The 22,784-nt window shown below is 38.5% G+C and overlaps 1 protein-coding gene and 1 pseudogene across 2 annotated transcripts in view; both read right to left on the reverse strand.

The window, feature by feature from the left end:
- CCDC30 (coiled-coil domain containing 30) overlaps positions 1-22,784 on the reverse strand; it is a 171,985-nt gene that overhangs the window by 68,319 nt on the left and 80,882 nt on the right. The gene's annotated exons all lie outside the window — the stretch shown is intronic.
- On the reverse strand, positions 18,268-19,830 carry LOC141276150 (transmembrane protein 256 pseudogene; annotated as a pseudogene).

Raw genomic sequence — 22,784 nt, forward strand, 5'->3', positions numbered from 1 at the left:
GCCAGCAGAGGAGCATTCTGGACAAGGGAACTTTTCAGTACAAAGTTCCTAAAGAGGGAAAGTGCTTGAAGGGTTAGAGGATCTGAAAGACTGTATGATAAACAAGACATTGTACATCAATGGTACAATGATGAAATTGGAGAGGCAGGCAGAGGCCAAGTTGCAGAGAGCATTAGAGGTCATGGTAAAGGTTTGGATTTTAAGTGAAATAAGAAGCCATTCAGAGGTTTTTTTGTTCTTTGTTTTGTAACATCTTTATTGGAGTATAATTGCTTTACAATGGTGTGTTAGTTTCTGCTTTATAAAAAAGTGAATCAGCTATACATGTACATATATCCCCATATCTCCTCCCTCTTGCATCTCCCTCCCACCCTCCCTAACCCACCCCTCTAGGTGGTCACAAAGTACTGAGCTGATCTCCCTGCGTTATGCGGCTGCTTCTTACTTGCAATCTATTTTACATTTGCTGGTATATAAAAGTGCATGCCACTCTCTCACTTTGTCCCAGCTTACACTTCTCCCTCCCCATGTCCTCAAGTCCAGCCTCAATGTCTGAGTCTTTATTCCTATTCTGTCCCTAGGTTCTTCATAAACATTTTTTTTCTTTAGATTTCTTATATATGTGTTAGCAATACAGTATTTGTTTTTCTCTTTCTGACTTACTTCACTCTGTGTGACAGACTCTAGGTCCATCCAGCTCACTACAAATAACTCAATTTCATTTCTTTTTATGGCTGAGTAACATTCCATTGGATATATGTGCCATATCTTCTTTATCCATTCATATGTCGATGGACACCTAGGTTGCTTCCATGTCCTGGTTATTGTAAATAGAGTTGCAGTGAACATTGGGGTACATGACTCTTTCTGAATTATGGTTTTCTCAGGGTATATGCCCAGTAGTGGGATTGCTGGGTCATATGGTAGTCCTATTTTTAGTTTGTTAAGGAACCTCCATACCGTTCTCCATAGTAGCTGTATCAATTTACATTCCCACCAACAGTGCAAGAGGGTTCCATTTTTTCCACACCCTCTCCAGCATTTATTGTTGGTAGATTTTTTGATGATGGCCATTCTGACTGGTGTGAGGTGATACCTCACTGTAGTTTTGATTTGCATTTCTGTAATGATTAGTGATATTGAGCATTCTTTCATGTGTTTGTTGGCAATCTGTATATCTATTATCTATTTAGGTCTTCTGCCCATTTTTGGATTGTGTTGTTTTTTTGATATTGAGCTACATGAGCTGCTTGGAAATTTTGTAGATTAATTCTTTGTCAGTTGCTTCATTTGCAAATATTTTCTCCCATTCTGAGAGTTGTCTTTTCGTCTTGCTTACGGTTTCCTTTGTCGTGCAAAAGCTTTAAGTTTCATTAGGTCTCATTTGTTTATTTTTGTTTTTATTTCCATTTCTCTATGAGGTGGGTCAAAAAGGATCTTGCTGTGATTTATGTTATAGACTGTTCTGCCTATGTTTTCCTCTAAGAGTTTTATAGTGTCAGGCCTTACATTTAGGTCTTTAACCCATTTGAGTTTATTTTTTTGTGTGGTGTTAGGGAGTGTTCTAAATTCATTCTTTTACATGTAGCTGTCCGGTTTTCCCAGCACCACTTATTGAAGAGGCCGTCTTTTCTCCATTGTATATTCTTGTCTCCTTTATCAAAAATAAGGTGACCATATGTTTATATCCTGTTCCACTGATCTATATTTCTGTTTTTATTTCTGTTTTTGTGCCAGTACCATACTGTCTTGGTTACTGTAGCTTTGGAGTATAGCCTGAAGCCAGGGAGCCTGATTCCTCCAGCTCCGTTTTTCTTTCTCAAGATTGCTTTGGCTATTCGGGGTCTTTTGTGTTTACATACAAATTGTGAAATTTTTTGTTCTAGTTCTGTGATAAATGCCATTGGTAGTTTCATAGGGATTGCATTGAATCTGTAGATTGCTTTCGGTAGTAGAGTCATTTTCACAATGTTGATTCTTCCAATCCAAGAACATGGTATATCTCTCCATCTGTTTGTATCATCTTTAATTTCTTTCATCAGTGTCTTATAGTTTTCTGCATACAGGTCTTTTGTCTCCTTAAGTAGGTTTATTCCTAGGTATTTTATTCTTTTTGTTGCAATGGTAAATGGGAGTGTTTCCTTAATTTCTCTTTCAGATTTTTCATCATTAGTGTATACGAATGCAACAGATTTCTATGCATTAATTTTGTACCCTGCTACTTTACCAAATTCATTGAATAGCTCTAGTAGTTTTCTGGTAGCATCTTTAGGATTCTCTATGTATAGTATCATGTCATCTGCCAACAGTGACAGCTTTAATTCTTCTTTTCCGATTTGGACTCCTTTTATTTCTTTTTCTTCTCCAATTGCTGTGGCTAAAACTTCCAAACTTATTGAATAATAGTGGTGAGAGTGGGCAAACTTGTCTTGTTCCTGATCTTAGTGGAAATGGTTTCAGTTTTTCACCATTGAGAATGATGTTGGCTGTAGGTTTGTCATATATGGCTTTATTATGTTAAGGTAAGTTCCTTCTATGCCTACTTTCTGGAGGGGTTTTATGATAAATCACTGTTGAATTTTGTTGAAAGCTTTTTCTGCGTCTATTGAGATGATCATATGATTTTTATGCTTCAATTTGTTGATATGGTGTATCACATTGATTGTTTTGTGTATATTGAAGAATCCTTGCATTCCTGGGATAAACCCCACTTGATTGTGGTATATGATCCTTTTAATGTGCTGTTGGATTCTGTTTGCTAGTATTTTGTTCAGGATTTTCGCATCTCTGTCCATCAGTGATATTGGCCTGTAATTTTCTTTCTTTATGAAATCTTTGTCTGATTTTGGTATCAGGGTGATGGTGGCCTCGTAGAATGAGTTTGGGAGTGTTCCTCCCTCTGCTATATTTTGGAAGAGTTTGAGAAGGATAGGTGTTAGCTCTTCTATAACTGTTTGATAAAATTCACCTGTGAAGCCATCTGATCCTGGGCTTCTGTTTGTTGGAAGATTTTAACCACAGTCTGAATTTCAGTGCTTGTTATTGGTCTGTTTATATTTTCTATTTCTTCCTGATTCAGTCTCGGAAGGTTGCGCTTCTCTAAGAATTTGTCCATTTCTTCTAGGTTGTCCATTTTATTGGCATATCGTTGCTTTTAGTAATCTCTCATGATCCTTTGTATTTCTGCAGTGTCAGTTTTTACTCTCCTTTTTCATTTCTAATTCTATTGATTTAAGTCTTCTCCCTTTTTTTCTTGATAAGTCTGGCTAATGGTTTATCAATTTTGTTTATCTTCTCAAAGAACCAGCTTTTAGTTTTATTGATGTTTGCTATCATTTGCTTCATTTCTTTTTCATTTGTTTCTGCTCTGTCTTTATGATTTCTTTCCTTCTGCTAACTTTGGGGATTTTTGTTCTTCTTTCTCTAATTGCTTTAGGTGTAAGGTTAGGTTGTTTATTTGAGATGTTTCTTGTTTCTTGGGGTAGGACTGTATTGCTATAAACTTCCCTCTTAGAACTGCTTTTGCTGCATCCCATAGGTTTTGGGTCATCATGCCTTCATTATCATTTGTTTGTAGGTATTTCTTGATTTCCTCTTTGATTTCTTCAGCGATCTCTTAGTTATTAAGTAGTGTATTGTTTAGCCTGCATGTGTTTGTATTTTTTACAGATTTTTTTTTCCTGTAATTGATATCTAGTCTCATAGCATTGTGGTCAGAAATGATACTTGATATGATTTTAATTTTCTTAAATTTACCAAGGCTTGATTTGTGACCCAAGGTATGACCTATCGTGGAGAATGTTCCATGAGAACTTGAGAAGAAAGTGTATTCTGTTGTTTTTGTTTTGTTTTTTAAAATAAATTTATTTATTTATTTTTGGCTGTGTTGGGTCTTCATTGCTGTGCACGACTTCCTCTCATTGCGGTGATCGGGGGCCACTCTTTGTTGTGGTGCATGGGCTTCTCTTATTGCGGTGGCTTCTGTTGTTGAGGAGCATGGGCTCTAGGCTCGCAGGCTTCAGTTGCTGTGGCTCGAAGGCTCTAGAGCGCAGGCTCAGTAGTTGTGGCGCACAGGCTTAGTTGCTCCGCAGCAATATGGGATCTTCCCAGACCAGGGCTTGAACCCGTGTCTCCTGCAACAGAAGGCATATTCTTAACCACTGCGTCACCAGGGAAGCCCTTTCTGTTGTTTTTGGATGGAATGTCCTATAAATATCAGTTAAGTCCATCTTGTTTAATTTGTCATTTAAAGCTTGTGTTTCCTTATTTATTTTCATTTTGGATGATCTGTCCATTGGTGAAAATGGGGTGTTAAAGTCCCCTACTATGATTGTGTTACTGTCAATTTCCCCTTTTATGGCTGTTAGCATTTGCCTTATGTACTGAGGTTCTCCTATGTTGGGTGCATAAATATTTACAATTGTTATATCTTCTTCTTGGATTGAGCTCTTGATCATTATGTAGTGGCCTTCTTTGTCTCTTGTAATAGTTTTTATTTTAAAGTCTATTTTGTCTGATATGAGAATTGCTACTCCAGCTCTCTTTTAATTTGCATTTGCATGGAATATCTTTTTCCAACCCCTCACTTTCAGTCTGTACGAGCCCCTAGGTCTGAGGTGTGTCTTTTGTAGACAGCATATATACGGGTCTTTTTTGGTATCCATTCAGCCAGTCTATGTCTTTTGGTTGGAGCATTTAATCCATTTACATTTAAGGTAATTATCGATATGTATGCTCCTATTCCCATTTTCTTAATTGTTTTGGGTTTGTTATTATAGGTCTTTTCCTTCTCTTGTGTTTCCTGCCTTGAGAAGTTCCTTTAGCATTTCTTGTAGAGCTGGTTTGGTAGTGCTGAATTTTCTTAGCTTTTGCTTGTCTGTAAAGATTTTAATTTCTCTTTCAAATCTGCATGAGATCCTGGCTGGGTAGAATAATCTTTCTTGTAGGTTTTTCCCTTTCACCACTTTAAATATGTCCTGCCACTCCCTGCTGGCTTAGAGTTTCTGTTGAAAGATCAGCTGTTAACCTTATGGGGGTTCCCTTGTATGTTTTATGTTGCTTTTCCCTTGCTGCTTTTAAAATTTTTTCTTTGTATTTAATTTTTGGTAGTTTGATTAATATGTGTCTTGGCGTGTTTCTCCTTGGATTTATCCTATATGGGACTCTCTATGCTTCCTGGATTTGATTAACTATTTCCTTTCCCATATTAGGGACGTTTTCAACTATAATCTCTTCAAATATTTTCTCAGTTCCTTTCTTTTTCTCTTCCTCTTCTGGGACCCCTATAATTCAAATGTTGGTGCATTTAATGCTGCCCAAGAGGTCCCTGAGACTGTCCTCAATTCTTTTCATTCTTTTTTCTTTATTCTGCTCTGCAGTAGTTATTTCCACTATTTTATCTTCCAGGTCACTTTTCCGTTCTTCACCTCAGTTATTCTGCTATTGATTCCTTCTAGAGAATTTTTAATTTCATTTATTGTGTTGTTCATCATTGTTTGTTTGCTCTTTAGTTCTTCTAGGTCTTTTAAAATGTTCCTTGTATTTTCTCAATTCTATTTACAAGATTTTGGATCATATTTACTGTCATTACTCTGAATTCTTTTTCAGGTAGACTGCCTATTTCCTCTTCATTTGTTAGGTCTGGTGGGTTTTTATCTTGCTCCTTCATCTGCTGTGTGTTTTTCTGTCTTCTCATTTTGCTTAGCTTACTGTGTTTGGGGTCTCCTTTTCGCAGGCTGCAGGTTTGTAGTTCCTGTTGTTTTTGGGTCTGTCACCAGTGGCTACAGTTGGTTCAGTGTGTTGTGTAGGCTTCCTGATGGAGGGGACTATTGCCTGTGTTCTGGTGGATGAGGCTGGATCTTGTGTTTCTGGTGGGCAGGTCCCTGTCTGGTGGTGTGTTTTGGGGTGTCTGTGACCTTATTATGATTTTAGGTAGCCTCTCTGCTAATGGGTGCCATGTGTTCCTGTCTTGCTAGTTGTTTGGCATAGGGTGTCCAGCACTGTGACTTGCTGGTGGTTGAGTGGAGGTGGGTCTTAGTGTTGAGATGGAGATCTCTGGAAGAGCTTTCACCGTTTGGTATTACGCGGAGCTGGGAGGTCTCTGGTGGACAAACGTCCTGTACTCGGCTCTCCCACCTCAGAGGCACAGGCCTGACACTCACTTGGAGCCCAAGGACCCTGTCAGCCACACAGCTCAGAAGAAAAGGGAAAAAGAAAGAAAGAAATAATAAAATAAAATAAAGTTATTAAAATAAAAAATAATTATTAAAAATTAAAGAGTAATACAAAAAAGAAAAAAAAAAGAGAGAAGAGAGCAACCAAACTAAAAAACAAATCCACCAAAGACATAAAGTGCTAAGAACTATACTAAAAAAAACCACAAAAGGACAAAACCAGACAGACAGAACCCTAGGACAAATGGTAAAAGCAAAGCTATACAGACAAAATCACACAAAGAAGCATACACCTACACACTCACAAAAAGAGAAGGAAAAAAAAATCTATACCTATCTATCTATCTATCTATATATCGTTGCTGCCAAAGTCCACCACCTCAGTTTTGGGATGATTCGTTGTCTATTCAGGTATTCCACAGATGCAAGGTACATCAAGTTGACTGGAGATTTAATCCGCTGCTCCTGAGGCTGCTGGGAGAGATTTCCCTTTCTCTTCTTGTTCAAAGAGCTCCTGAGCTTCACCTTTGGATTTGGCCCCGTCTCTGTGTGTAGGTCACCTGGGGGCATGTGTTCTTTGCTCAGAGAGGACAGGGTTAAAGGAGCAGCTGATTAGGGGGCTCTGGCTCACGCAGGCCAGGGGGAGGGAAGGGTACGGAGTGCGGGGCGAGCCTGCAGCGGCAGAGGCTGGCGTGACGTTGCACCAGCCTGAGGCGTGCCGTGAGTTCTCCCAGGGAAGTTGTCCCTGGATCCCGGGACCCTGGCAGTGGCGGGCTGCACAGGCTCCCGGGAGGGGCAGTGTAGACAGTGACCTGTGCTCGCACACAGGCTTCTTGATGGCTGCAGCAGCAGCCTTAGTGTTTCATGCCCATCTCTGCTGTCAGCACTGATGGCCGCGGCTCGCACCCGTCTCTGGAGCTCGTTTAGGCGGTGTTCTGAATCCCCTCTCCTTGCACACCCCGAAACAATGGTCTCTTGCCTCTTGGGCAGGTCCAGACTTTTTCCCGGACTCCCTCCTGGCTAGCTGTGGTGCACTAGCCCCCTTCAGGCTGTGTTCACGCCGCCAACCCCAGTCCTCTCCCTGGGGTCTGACCTCCAAAGCCTGAGCCTCAGCTCCCAGCCTCCACCCGTCCCGGAGGGTGAGCAGACAAGCCTCTCAGGCTGGTGAGTGCTGCTCGGCACCGATCCTCTGTGTGGGAGTCTCTCTGCTTTGCCCTCTGCACCCCTGTTGCTGCGCTCTCCTCCGTGGCTCCAAAGCTTCCCCCCTGCTACGTCTCTGCCAGTGAAGGGGTTTCCTAGTGTGTGGAAACTTTTCCTCCTTCACAGCTCCCTCCCAGAGGTGCAGGTCCCGTCCCTATTCTTTTGTCTCTGTTTTTTCTTTCTTCTTTTGCCCTACCCAGGTATATGGGGAGCTTCTTGCCTTTGGGGAAGTCTGAGGTCTTCTGCCAGCATTCAGTAGGTGTTCTGTAGGAGTTGTTCCACATGTAGATGTACTTCTGATATATTTGTGGGGAGGAAGGTGATCTCCACGTCTTACTCTTCTGCCATCTTGAAGGTCTCCCATTGAGAGGTTTTTAAGAGAGGGAGTAATATTATTCAATTTGCATTCTTCAAAGACCACTTTGGCTGTTCTATAGAGAATGGACTGGGAAAGAGGTATAGAAGCAGGGAAGCCAGTTAGGAAGATATTGTGATAGTCCCAGTGAGTGATACCAGTGTCATGGAGTAGGGTAGTGGCAGTGGAGATATAGATAGAAATAGACAGATTAAATATTTTATATTTTCATGGTAGAACTGACAGGAGTTGTTTATGGGTTAGAAGTGGGTAGGAACCAATGATGACTCCTAGTTTTGGCTTAATCAACTGTGTGAATGGAGGACCTATTCACTAAATGGATTGGGCTGGGGAAGGAATACTTTCTTTAGAGGAAGAGCAAAAATACGTTTGTGAAATGGATATAAACTCACTGTCGAATTGAACTGGAAATGGAAATCAACTTGAACATTCATCAAACAATTCTTGATAAAGATAGTAAGGATGCAATGAGATGGTAAATGAGAGCATATTAGAAAAAATAAAGCTCATTAAGGCATTAACATCAAGGGGAAGCTGCCAGCTGTTCTGGCCCAAGCTTCCTAATACAGCAAACCCAGGCTGAGTTCAGCTAAGCTCTGTAAGTTTGGGGCTGCCACTGGAAGTCCAACTCTGGCTTCAGCCTCAAGTACATAATGGGAATAGTGGGAATTCCATTCATTCAAAACTTTTTGAATATCTACTATGTGTCAGGTATTATTCTATACACTGGAGACAGTCCAGAACAAGACAGACTGGGGTTTCATTCTCCCTCCCATCTCACCTCCATGTTATGCATATACTGAGACTAAAGTCCTGAGCAATTTTTTAACTGCATAAGGCTCTTTTTCACAACAACTGACTTAGAAACCAAGTGTTCCAGCACCTTCTGGCCGTTGGGATATTTGTGACTATACCCTTTCCAAAGCAGATAAAGTAGTAACTTCTCCTGACTCAGGAGACTTGGGACCTCACCCAGTCCTGCCAATAACTTGCTAAGTGAATGACTGTGAGTGAAAGAGTCATGTTTGTCCTCTTGGTCTGAGACCTCTTCTGTGGAAAGAGAAGACTTAGTTAAATAAAGTGGTTCTCAAACTTATCTCAGCTGTGGACCCTTTCTCGAAGTAAAATCTTACATAGAGCTCCACATATGAAACAGCTAAGAGTGGATCTTCGGCTGAAATGGGAGCAGAAGGCTCACAGTCCCACTCATCAGGCTCCCCTCATCTCCCAAGGTAGTTTCTGAGCCCCTCTCCCCAGAGAGCTCAAAGTTTAGAAGGTAGAAGTTTGAAAACCACTAGTTCAGACGATCTCCTGCAGGTCCCCCCTGTTCTAAGATTCCATATCTCTATAACAAAAGCACTATAAACAGCAGAAAAACAAGACATAGTCCATTACCTTAAGGAGCTTAAAATCTAGTAGAGGAGATGTATTACAAGAATCAAGCAATTTGGCTTATTGAGCAGCTTCTATGTGCACGGGACCATGCTAGGTGTGCTGTGACACTTCCTACTTCTCTTCAGTTGAAGATTCTGGCTCATAGCATTCTGGCATCTTCTTCACCCCAAGTCCTGCCATTATCCTGGAAGATTCCAAGGTCCATATAGATCACCCACCAATGCCTTGACATCTCACTTCCTCAGTCTCCTTATCTCCAGTTACCTTGTCATCTCTCCCACTTTGCCAATTACTTGCATAACCACACTAAGGGTTGTATCATCAATAACTGCTTCTCTCTGAAATACTAGAATTAGACATTTGGATTCCAGCTTTTCCTTTTTACATAATTTGTTCTCAGTGCAATCATAAATACCTTAAATTCCTTGTCCAGCTCCCTTTACTTGCTTCTTTATCCAATGCAGAGTCTACAGAGTTCATTATTTTAATCACTGTCCAAATAAAATATTCAATTCTCTTGCCCCATTGTCCTTCCACTCCATTTTTGTGGCAGAACCTCAACCCTGGATAAATTCAACTGTCTTCTCATGTCTATACTAAATGTTGCTAAACATAAATTCAGGGTCTCTGGCCTTGACTGGAGCCTCCACAGTCAGCTTTCCTTTCCACTCCTGCTCTCCCCAGTCAGATTTCTTTTCCTTTCTCCACAGTGATTATTTCAAACTTTTTCACTCTCTTGCAAACTCTGATATTTCTATTCCTCTCCGACTTTCAGCAGATGACTTTGCTTCCTGCTTCACAGAGGACACAAAAACCATTGAACAAGTCCTTTGGTTTCCTGTCAAGTTAAAAACCCATTTGGATCTCTGTCCATCCTCCCTTTCTTCCTCCCGATACAATGGACAAAGTGGCCTACCTCCTGACTAAGGCTAGCTGTTTTCTGATTTTCTGAGTCCTAGACCTGCCCATTTGGGGACTCTTTCCCACCAGTATTTAAACATACACAAATTTCCTCTTAGCTTGGCTCCATAATCTTTTCTCCTCTTCACAAACAAACTTTTTGGAAAGCGTTATCTACACTCACCATTTTCACATCCTCATCTCTCACGCCCTCCTCAATTCACTCCCATTCACCATCCCATGGGATGGGATCTAGGAAACAATCTGTTTTCTGCCCTTCATTGGAACTACTCTTCTTAAAGACTCCAACCACCTTCTTGTTGCTAAATTCAGCAGTCAATTTTTATCCATTATTTTGTTTGATTCATTGGCAGTACCTGACACTCTTGACTACTTCTTTCTTCTTGAAATACTCTTTAGCCTGGCATCTGTAACACACACTCTCCTGACTTTTCTCCTATTTCCCTGGCTGTTTTGTCCCAGTTTCCTGTTGGGAGCACTCCTTTTGTCCACATAGAGAGGTTTACCTTAGGTTTCTGTCTTTGAGTGTTTTTATCAACCAACATACGGGAACATCTTATCCATCTTACCATCTACTTATTGATGATTCTCAAATTTATCTCCAGCCCAGGCCTCCAAACCCATAAATCCAACTGTTTGTTGAACATCCACACATGGCTGTTCCAAAGACACTCCGAAGTCACTGTCTCAAAAGCTGAACTCCTCTCTCTGGTTTGACACCATCAAACCAGAAAATTAAGTCTTCCTTAACCTGTTCTCATACTCAAACCTCTGCCTATAGTACCTTCTTCCTCACTTCCTATACTCATTAAACCCTGAGTCCTGTTCTCTGTCTCCTCTCAATTCCATCCACTTGTCTCCATCCTCACAAACACCATTACAATAACAGCCTCCTAACTGGTCTTGCTACCTTCATTCTGGTACCAACCATCTACTTTCCACGCAGCAGGCAGAGTGATTTTCCTAAAGCACAAATCTGTTTGTGTCTCTCCCATGTTACTAAACCCTGAAGGAGTTTCTTATTGTCCAAACTCCCTAGTGCAGACATTCATGTTCCTTCATGGTCAGGTCCCTGACTACCTCCTCATTCTCATCATCTCCTTCCTCATTTCCTCTCTTCACACTCTAGGCTATAGCAGCATTGAGGTCACTTTTAGCTCCTCAAACAAATCGACTTTTTCTTGCACATGTCTATCTCCCCTGAAAACTATTCTCCCATCTTTTTCCTTGGCCCTTAAATTCTCATACTTTAGGACTCAATTTAATTTGTCACTTCCTTTAAGAATATTCTTTGGTTCATTAGCCTAGACCAGAACCCCTCCTTTGTGCTCCCATAGTATCCAATACTCCCTTGTTTAACTGTTTATCTTCCCCCATCAGGCAATATGGACCCTAAGGATAGGACCTGTGTCTTATTTTGTAGCTTCAGTATCTACCTACAGTACCTGGCACATGGTAGATATGCAATTTATTGCTGAATGTGATTGTGTAATGGATCTGTGATAAGGGGGGCTGGGAAGTAGGGCACAGAAGATAAGCAAGCAGGGAAACATTATGGGAAATGGACAGAGGAAAACATATGGCAGATATGTAGACTTCATTTCTCAGTCCCAGTGATGGGAAGCAGTTTGGACCAAGTCATGGAAACAGGTGGCAGCAAGGACTTCTTTACTTGAAGTCCAGTGTCTTCTTCATGGCAAGGTTCTCCACCTCCAAATGAATTCACAGCCTTGCTCCCTGGGGCAAGTATCTCTGCCAATTATCCCAAATCAGCTGAGTGGATTTTTGTCAGCTTTGATTATTAATGTCAAATTTTTCTCTGAAAAGTGTTCAGATTGGCCATTTCATCTCCAGTGACACTTACTTAGTCTAGACTACTATCTCTTCATTTGTGGCGAATATCCAGATTAACTGGTCTGTCTTTCCTCTCCAGTTCATCTCATGCAGAGTTACTGGACCATCTCCCTCAAAAGCCCTATAACACTATTCTTGTGCTCAAAACTAGACTTTCTCCCCCATACAACAAACCTATATGTTGTGACCTGGCTTCTTGGCTCTTTGCTCCTGTGACAACTATTACACCTGTTCTCCACTATCTCTCCAGTATCTCTTCCCACTTCTGCAACTAGGTTTCATGACTGCGAATCTTGGACTTAGAGCTCACTCTAAACTTAAAACCAGTTTTTAAGAGGGCATAAAATTCAGGGGCCCAAAACTGGCAGAACAATCTCTTCTATTTTAGAACATTTACAAAGATAAAAATTTGGCTACACCTAGGCAATATTTTCTCAGTTCACTGAGAAGGTATCCTTTAATATGGTATACAAGTAAAAACTGACATCTATCGTTTCCATTGGATGATCTGTTTCTAGGTTTTTGCCCAGACAAAATTTGATTGCATCTATTAGTATTTGTGCCAAAACACAGTAATGCATTTGTCTAAGTCTCAAAAGTTTTTGTGTAAGATACTTTTGGTGGAAAAGTAGAAATACAAGAGTTAGAGGGCAAGATTAACAACAACAGCAGCAAAAAAGGAAGAAAGAAAGAAAAAGAAAGGAAGGAAGGAAGAAAATTCTCAAAACAATTATCAGACATAATGTTAAATAAAAATAGCAAAAAACAAACCTCTCTGCAAAGTATAGTCTTAATTATTTAAAAAATACATATATATGTATGTATACAGAAAAAAGACAAGAAAGAAAAATTAGGACATTAACATCTCTCCCTGGGGGGTATTATGGGTTATTATAATCTCCTTATACTTTTCCATGCTTTCCAGATTTTCTAAAAAAGCATGTATTTATTTTTAAAAGCAGGAAAAATAGTTTAAAAATGTAATAACATACCAAAAAACAAACTTGCTGGGGAATTCTTAGAACTAAGTTTTCTATGCACATCATTTGGAAATAAATGTCAAATTTTTATAATAATCAAGCCAAATAAAATGTACCCCCCAAATAATTAAAGTGATATGGGATTTTCTCAATTTACCAGAGCTCCTCTCTCTCTTCCTTTGGGCTTTGAATCTCTACTTCCAAAATTGGTACTTTAAACACAAGATATTTACAGATATTTTCAGTTGTAATTAAATTAGCTGCAGTTTTTCTCTCTACAGTAAAATGATTTAATTGCTCAAATTCTTCTGAAAGCTTCAAGACCTGTAAGGTTAAGTGAAAAGACAAATATTCTATTGTGCATATTTTTATGCATGCCTGTGAAAAAAGTGTATTGATTCCATTAAATGCTTACATAATTATTGGCTTAAATAATATAAATTGACATCCAAATTGAAGTCTTATTCCAATTTCACAATTTGCAGTTGTTACATAATCTAATACATTTTTACCATAGGCACAAGAGTGCGTAACTCTATGGTTTTAAAAAAAGGGGATATTTTTGGTCTCTGGGATTGGCTTCCCAGAGTGCTGTTTAGGGTTTCGTTCTATCTTTTAACAAGCAAAAAGATGTAATACTCTATTAGAGCTTTTACATTATTATCACATATTTTTGTTCTCAAGTTTTGAGTGTACTTCATTGATTCATAAAAGCAATAATAAACTACTGCAAGAAAACATTAAAAAGAATATTAGTTATGCATTACAGAGAACATATTTCTTCCAGTCTGCTCCTATTGGTTTGGAAACACTTGAACATATAAGGGCTCCCAGACTATCGTAGTGATTCTCAAACTTTAGTAAATAAGAGCGTCACCTGAGGAGTTAAAAGAATGTGGTCTCACATCGCCACCCCACTCCTGAGATTCAGATCAGTGGTCTGGGCTGGGAAATGGGAATTTGCATTTCAAATAAGTCTCCCAGGTAATTCTGATGCAAGTGGATGCTTTGAGAATCACTGCTCTGCCGTGTGGTTTGGCAAAACATTTGTTCAGGCTTTTGTTTTGTTTTGTTCTTTGACAAACAGATTCCTTTCCTCAAAGATTGCTCTTTATATCTTCATATAAAATGAAAGAATGCCTCCAGAAGGCAGTAGAAAGGGTGGATGGGGGACAGTTCCAAGAATGGAAGAGGAATCCCTCTCCAAGTATCGCACGAAGATAGACAAAAACCTGCCTGACTCCCATTCTGAGCCTCTCTGAAAATGCAAAGTTTTTATAGTTACTATGTTTGATTATAAGAACACAATGGATTTAGTTCTAAAGATCAATTTAGGTTACTTAAAGGAATCCTTTTGGTCTCCTAGGCCTTTTCAACTTTCTGAAGAAAAACTACAGTGTGTGATATGGGTTATAATCCCATAAATCCATATAATCTTATAGGGACTATAACCTCTCCAGGGAGAAGATTGGTTTTACACTGGACCTTAGGAGGTGGGAAGATACAGATAGGTGAAGAAGAGACTATAGCATATTTTAAGCATGATCAGTATGGTCAAAGGTATAGTGTGGAACTGAGTATGGAGTATTTGTGCAGAAGCGAGGAGGATGGTCTTACTGGAGTAGAGGCTACAAGATGAGGAGCAAGGAAATAAGATTGAGGGGGAGGGATCAGATTATGAAGGGACCTGAAAGGCAAGAACTTCCTTAATGAGCTTGCATTATTTTTGTAAGCAGGATAACAGATTCCAAAATGCTACTTAATCACTGATTTTTATAGTCATTGTAAAAATTTAAACATTAAAAATAGTAAATGTTAGTTTCTTAAGAAGAAAAGAAAGCCAAACAGAATTTAGACTTGATGTTCTAGCAAACTGAGAATTGCTGAAGGTTTCTGAAGAGGAAGGTGACTTTGACACTAAGTGCTTTCTAGGTATTCTGGATTCTCACAGGACAAAGTTGGTGGATATCGTAGGTGGGCAGCTTTGCTCTTTATCATAAGACCTTTCACGGCACAGATGCTGTGCAACAGGACCAACTCTGTTCCACAGGCTCCTCCCTACCAAAATTTTATCCTGGTTACATAGCTCAGTCTCATAATCAGCCATATTCAAGTACCACAAAGTATTCAGTGGACTGTTCCACTTTACGTGTGAGGCCCTAGAGTAAGGAGGACAGAGCTTAGGCTGAGAATCACCAGGCAACTTGGTAGTTGTTTAATATCCCGAGTCTGGTGTTTGTTTCTGTAAACTGAGGAAGCTGGCCTACATGAACACACCCCTTTCCAGCCCACATAAAACCACAGCCTATAAAACAGGGGCTTTAGTAAATATATAAAATACAATTTTTTTAAGCCACTCTTAGCAAGACTACCTTTAAGTCTAAAGCACTCTATGTTCTAAAGAGAAACTGGAATACAACTAAAGAATCAAACCTTCAAAATTGAAACTTTTAATGAGTAAAATTTTGATGGAAACAGAATACATATAGTCTCAAAGTACCTCCCCACAAAATATTTATTAATTGCAAAGGGAACATGAATAACTTTACAGTGGAGAAATCTGGCAGAGAGTACCATACCCAAAGTAAATAGAACAAAAGGATATCCTTTTGTCTTCTGATACAATGCACTGAGAAGGATATAACATCACTTATGTAGTATTCCTGCCAAAATTATGTAACCTAAATTATATTGTGAGGAAACATGAGAAAAATCCAAATTGAGGGACATTCTTCAAAATAAATGATTTGTACTCTTCAAAAATAGCAAAGTCATGAACAACAAAGAATGAGGAACTGTTGCAGATTCAAGGAGCTTTCGAGATGTGACAATGAAATGCAATGTACAGTCCTGGATTGGACCTTGGACTAGGAAAAAAAAATGTCCTTTTGCTATACAGTGGGACAACTAGTAAAATTTGAATACAAGCTGTCAATTAGATAATAGTACTATATTAATATTAATTTCCTGATTTTGAGACTTGTACTGTGATAAAAAGATGTCACTGTTTTTAGCAAACATACATGGAAACATTTAGGGGTAAAGGAGTATTATGTCTCTACTCTCTGAGGGTAGGAAAAGTATGTGTGTGTGTGTGTGTGTGTGTGTGTGTGTGTGTGTGTATGTGTGCGTGTGTGTGTGTGATGCAAGAGAGAGAGGCTGATAAAGCAAATGCGGTACCGTGTTAACATTGGGAGGGGTAAAAGTATATGGAAAGTCTTTATACTATTTTGCAACTTTTCTGTAAGTCTGAAATTATTTCAAAATAAAAAGTCTTTTAAAAGAGAGGGAGAGAAAACCAGATTACCAGGACAGTGATCTGGATCTCTGGTTTTATACTGTATTCTTCTCATTTCATTTCATTCTCTATGTTAAGTTTTCTGATGATATATTGAAAGACAAGATCCTTCAGCTGTAAATTGTGATGAAAACTCATCTTGCTGACAAGGTCCCAAAAACAAAGCTTAGATGTAGGATGTGCCCTACATATCTATCCTCTCAGGCAGCGAACCCTATTTGCTGGACCTTTCCCTCCTTAGGTCACAGACTATTTGATCTATGTCCCAATCCCTCAGCAACTTACTCCCTGACTTCAGGGTAACAACTTCATATAGGATAAATTTGGCCTTGATTTAGTCCTCCACTTCACATGTGGTATTAAAATATAACTCAATATATTTTAACTGTTGTGTTCAAGCCTTTAGTCCTTCCTACCATTTTAATCAACATCAAGAGAGTGACTGAGGAAGGGAATTTTTCAACCAGGAGTTGATGATAACCTCATAGGTAGGACTCTAGAAATTACACTACTGGCAGTCTCTCCATTTAGTGTTGGACTAACCCTCATCTGGTAGTGCCGTTTTATACATGGGGAATGAATTGGGGTTGGGACATTTAAACATTTTCTGAATTCTAAGTATAAGCCTAATTTTCAGTATAATTGGGAAAGATGCTTTGATTTTAAGCCTTTAAAGTTGGAGACATTTTAGTAAACCTCTGTTTTTGCATTTTTTACTGTGGTAAAATATAAAAAAACATAACATTTACCATCTTAGCCTTTTTTTTTTTTTTTTTTTTGCAGTACGTGGGCCTCTCACTGTTGTGGCCTCTCCCGTTGCGAAGCACAGGCTCCGGACACGCAGGCTCAGCGGCCATGGCTCACGGGCCCAGCTGCTCCGTGGCATGTGGGATCTTCCCAGACCGGGGCACGAACCCACGTCCCCTGCATCGACAGGCGGACTCCCAACCACTGCGCCACCAGGGAAGCCCATCTGAACCATTTTTAAGTGTGCAGTTCAGTGGTATTAAATACATCCACATTGTTGTGCATCCATCACCACCATGCACTCCCATAACTTTTTTCATTTTGTAAAACAAACTCTATACCTATTAAATAACTCCCCAATTTTTCCCTCCACATAGCTCCTGGCAACCAGCATTCTACTTTCTGTCTCTATGATTTTGACTACTCTAAGTATCTCATATAAGTGGAATCAAATAGTATTTGTCTTTTTGTGACTGGCTTATTTCACTTAGCATAATGTACTCAAGGTTCATCCATGCTGTAGCATATTGCAGAAATACCTTTTTTTTTTAAAGGCTGAATAATATTCCATTGCATGTATATACCACATTTTGCTTCATCATTCATTCATTGATGGACACTTGGGTTGCTTCCACATTTTAGCTATTGTGAATAAAGCTGCTATGAATATGTGTGTACAAATATCTGTTCAAATCTCTGCTTTCAATTCTTTTGCATATATACCCAGAAGTAGAATTGCTGGATTATATGATAGTTCTATTTTTGAGTTCACCTTTTACATTATAATATGTGCTTTAAAAACTAAGCCATTGGGAAGCTTATTTAAAGTAAAAAATTTATAGATTAATCCTAAGAGTGAAGTACTGGCTGAAGTCTGAATAGTTATTCTGAAATACAGCTTGATTTATAATCCACACTATAAGGCAATTTATTCTATAATAATAAAAGAAACTCCAATTTCCAAGTTATCTTTTACTGAAATTAGTTTCCTTTTATCTTATCCTCATAAAAGATATGTCATACATCAAACATTTAAATACGTAATAATTTAGTCTCACCTTTGTTTCTAATTCAGAATTCTCTCTTTGTAGCAGGTCATACGCTATTAAAAAATGGTCTCTGTCTTCTTCTGCCCCTGGAAGACTTTGAATTTCATTATAAAGGCATATAAGTTCTGACTTTGACTTTTGCAATTCCTGATTAAGAAATGACAATATTTAGTGGAATAAAATAAGACTTTCAATAGAAAAGGTATACTATTGCTAAAAAGGAATCTTTGAAATGATTCTAACAAATTTTTTGCTTTAAATATTTCAACCTGTCCTCTGGCAGACAGATTCCTTTCTTTAGTAAAGCAAAGATTCCTTAAATCAATTAATTAAACTATGCATTCTTTTTCTAAATTTGCCTTTCTCTTCTAATGCCCTCCCTGCTCCAATTCTGAAAAAAAGTACCCAGAAATTAAACACAAGGAAACTCAAAGAGCCAAGGCAAGCCAGCCCAAGAGTAGCAGGCTCCCTCCTGCAGTGGCCAAAGTCTGGGCACTGGGGTCTCCACACAGAGCCTGATAGTAAAAGCTGGTGGAGCATAAGATAGTTCTAGAAGCTAGCAGCAACCGGCCCAGAGGGGCTTTCTGCACAGGGGCAACCCTAACAGGGTGTGGCTGGGTAAGAAGTGTTGTTTGTTGGTCTTGTCAAAGAGCTCCTTCCCACAGACAACCAGGAACTGGGCTCCATGTGCCCTGTAGGAGGCCAAGCCTAAGGCCCTGGCTCTGGACAAGGCACCCAGGCAGTGGAAAGCAGCCCCTGGACCGGCCATGGTTATGGATGGTCACATGCCATAAGCATTCTTAATTTCTATCATTTATAGGTTCAAAGACTGGGTTTCTAGTTATCCCTACTTTGCGCAAGGCTTGTATAGAGGGAAATCTTCAGCAACTCCTTCATTAGTTATATTACCTGTTTTAAAATGTATCTTTTTAAAGTTACTTTTTATAAGACAGGTGCTGTGTGGTTTACCTTTAATCTTGTGACAACCCCATAAGGTAGGGTTATTGAAACTGAGGCTCAGAGAACTAAAGTGATCTGCTTAAATTCATATAGCCAGGAAGTGGAAAAGTTGAGATTCAAACTGTCTGACTGACTTCAAACACTGTGTTCTTCACTACAAATTACACTGTCTTACTTAATAATGCATATTCAGTGACTTAATCAACTAGTGTTTCCTCTAATCCTCTGATTTTTTTCCATATTCATGAGAGAAAACATTTTAGTTAGATGTAATTTTAATCAAATTTCTGCATTGATGACATGGAATATGCAGTGTTTGATTGGTGGATGAGGGGGCCTGAGAGTCAGGCCATGGTGCCCTATGAAGGAACAGGTGACATAAAATTTATTTAGGAGAGGAGCTACTTGGTATATTCCTAAAGGCTTGAGATCAGAGAGGGAGGAAAGTGTTGATGAGGAAGGCACTGGGCAAAAAGGAAAGAAGGTAGGGAGTGGCCACCCAAAACCATAGCAAGAGGGCAAGTAGTATCAATGTCCTACCTCATTTCATGGAAAATTCCTATAAGTCATCAGCATGGGATATAGAGTATTGTGCTAGCTCTCACCCACCCTGCAAACTGATTGTCACCGTCCTCTAAATTAGTGATCTAGACTTCCATGAACTCACTTCCAGGTCTCTCTTCCAAATATAGGCTGGTATGTCTGCTGATAGACTTTTCCAAGATGGTACGACCAGCAGTTAAAAGGAGAGACAAGTCCGGGCCACTATGACCACCATAATAATCAAATCCCTTCTACTTAAAGGACTCTTTTTGGGTAGTGTTGGAACTCAGCCTGGAGAAACAACAGTCACCCCATTGTTACTGGTATAAATAATATTCTATAGCTACAATTTATTTTAAAATAAAAATGAATAACATGAAATCCCTAAATTACAACTGCAAAAAGAGGAAAATAACATCTTGAATGGCAAAATACCTCACTTTCAACTTTCAAAGCCTTCTGCACAGTATTAAGATCAGATGTCAATTGCTTTTTCCTTTCTCTCTCTTCTGACAACTCACTTTCAAATAGTTCAATTTTTTCTTGGCTCATTTTCAATATCTGCAAAAAGTATTTTACATAATTAATTCTACATACAATAATCATATATACTATAAGTTCTGATAATACTTTTCTGCCTAAACAATTATAAAGTCATCTAGGGGAGAGACAAACCTGGGAAAAAATAGTTCATGGTACCATAGCTCATAAGATAGGTTTTCCTCTCTAAGCCTGTTTTCTCAACTGTAAAATGGAAGTAATACTTGTCCTATGTACATTATAGCCATCAGAGTAGGAGTCAAATGTGATTTTGAAAGTATTTTGTAAGTTTTAAGCACCTACCAAATATAAGGAATTTTTATTTTATTCGGTGAGAATTTTATCTTACCAAATTGATGATAATAATAATAATTTCAAAAATAATGAGAGCAACGACTATTTTATTTATTTAGTGCTTACCATATGTCAGACATTGTAGTAAATGCTTTACATGTATTATCTAATTTTATTTCCCAGTACCCCTATGAGATTAGAACTATTATTGTATTCTTTTTCAGAGAGAACATAAGTGAGGCTCAGATAGATTAGGTAATTTGTGCAAGGTCACACAGTCAGGACTGGGATTCAAACCAAGGCTAATTTATAAGCCCTTGCTCTTATTTTTATTTTATTTAAAAACAACTGAGGTATAATTGACATAGCACATTATATTAGTCCCAGGTGTACTACTACATAATGATTCAATATTTGTATATTTTGCAAAATGATCACCACAATAGTTCCATTAACATCCATCATCACACAGAGTTGTGATTTTTCCCCTACTTTCAAATATGTAATACAATCTTATTAATTATAGTCACCATGCTTTACATTATATCCCCATGACATTCATTTTATAACTGGAAATTCGTACTTTTTGATTTCCTTCATCCATTTCACCCACTCCCAACTCCTTGCTTCAGGCAACAACCAATCTGTTCTCTACATCCATGATTTTTCTGTAATTTTTTTTTTTAAGATTCCACATGTGAGATCATATGGTATTTATCTCTTTCTGTCTTATTTCATTTAGCATAATTCCCTCAAATTCTGCATGTTCCTCAATTCTGCATGTTGTTGCAAATGGCAAGATTTCAGTATTTTTTAATGGCTGAATAATATTTCATTGTGTACATATACCACATTTTCTTTTTCCATTCATCCCTTGATGGACACTTGGGGTGTTTCCATGTATTTATTATTGTAAATAGTGCTGGAAGGAACATGGGGGTGCATATCTTTTCAAATTAGTGATTTTGTTTTCTTTGGATAAATACCCAGACGTGGAATTGCTGGATCATATGGTAGTTCTATTTTTAATTTTTTGAGAAATCTCCATAATGTGCTGCACCAATCTCCATAGTGGCTGCACCAATTTACATCTCCACCAACAGTGCACAGGGTTTCCTTTTCTCTACATCTTCACCAACACTTGTTATTTCATGTCTTTTTGATAACAGCCGTCCTAACAAGTGTGAGGTGATATCTCATTGTGGTTTTGATTTGCATTTCCCTGATGACTGGTGATATTGAACATCTTTTCATGTGCCTGTTGGCCATCTGTATGTCTTCTTTGGGAAAATGTCTATTCAGACTCTTGGCCCATTTTTTAATCAATTTTTTTTTGCTATTGAGTTGTATGAGTTCTTCATATATTTTGGATATTAACCCCTTGTCAGATATATGATTGGCAAATATTTTCTCCCATTTGGTAGATTGTCTTTTCATTTTATTGATACTTTCCTTTGCTGTGCAGAAGCTTCTTAGTTTGACATAGTCCCACTTGTTTATTTTTGGTGCAAAAAATCATCACCAAGACTGATGTCAAGGAGCCTACCACCTGTTTTCTTCTAGGAGTTTTATGACTTTAGGACCTACATTCAAGTTGTTAATCCATCTTGAGTTAATTTTTGTGTATGATGTAATATAGTGCTCCAGTTTCATTCTCTTGCATATAGCTGTCCAGTTTTTCCAGCACCACTTATTGACGAGACCGTCCTCTCCCCATTGTATACTCTTGGCTCCTTTCATAAATTAATTGACCGTATATTTGTGGATTTACTTCTGGGCTCTCTGTTCTGTTCCACTGATCTATGTGTCTGTTTTTATGCCAATACAATAGTGTTTTGATTACTACAGCTTTTAAGATAGTTTGAAATCAGGGAGTATAATGCCTCCAGCTTTGTTGTTCTTTCTCAAGATTGCTTTGGCTATTCAGGGTCTTTTGTGGTTCCAGACAAATTTGAGGACTATTTGTTCTATTTCTGTGAAAAATGCCATTGGGAATTGTGATAGGGATTGTACTGAATCTGCACATTGCTTTGGATAGTATGGACATTTTCACAATATTAATTCTTCCAATCCATGAGCATGGAATATCTTACCATTTATTTGTGTTTTCATTTCTTTCATCAATGTTTTGTAGTTTTCAGTGTATAGGTCTTACACCTCTTTGGTTAAATTTATTCCTAGGTATTTTATTCTTTTTGATGCAATTGTAAATGTGATTGTTTTCTTTATTTCTCTTTCTGATATTTGTTATTTGTTATTGTGCAATAGATTTTTGTGTATTGATTTTGTATGCAACTTTATTGGATTTATTTACTAGTTCTAACAGTTTTTTGTTGTAGTCTTTAAGGTTTTCTGTGTATAATATCATGCCATCTGCAAATAGTGATAGTTTTACTTCTTCCTTTCCAATTTGGATGCCTTTTATTTCTTTTTCTTCTCTGATTGCTCTGGCTA

The sequence above is a fragment of the Tursiops truncatus genome, chromosome 1 (assembly GCF_011762595.2).
Source record: "Tursiops truncatus isolate mTurTru1 chromosome 1, mTurTru1.mat.Y, whole genome shotgun sequence".
In the NCBI taxonomy this organism is placed as follows: domain Eukaryota; kingdom Metazoa; phylum Chordata; class Mammalia; order Artiodactyla; family Delphinidae; genus Tursiops; species Tursiops truncatus.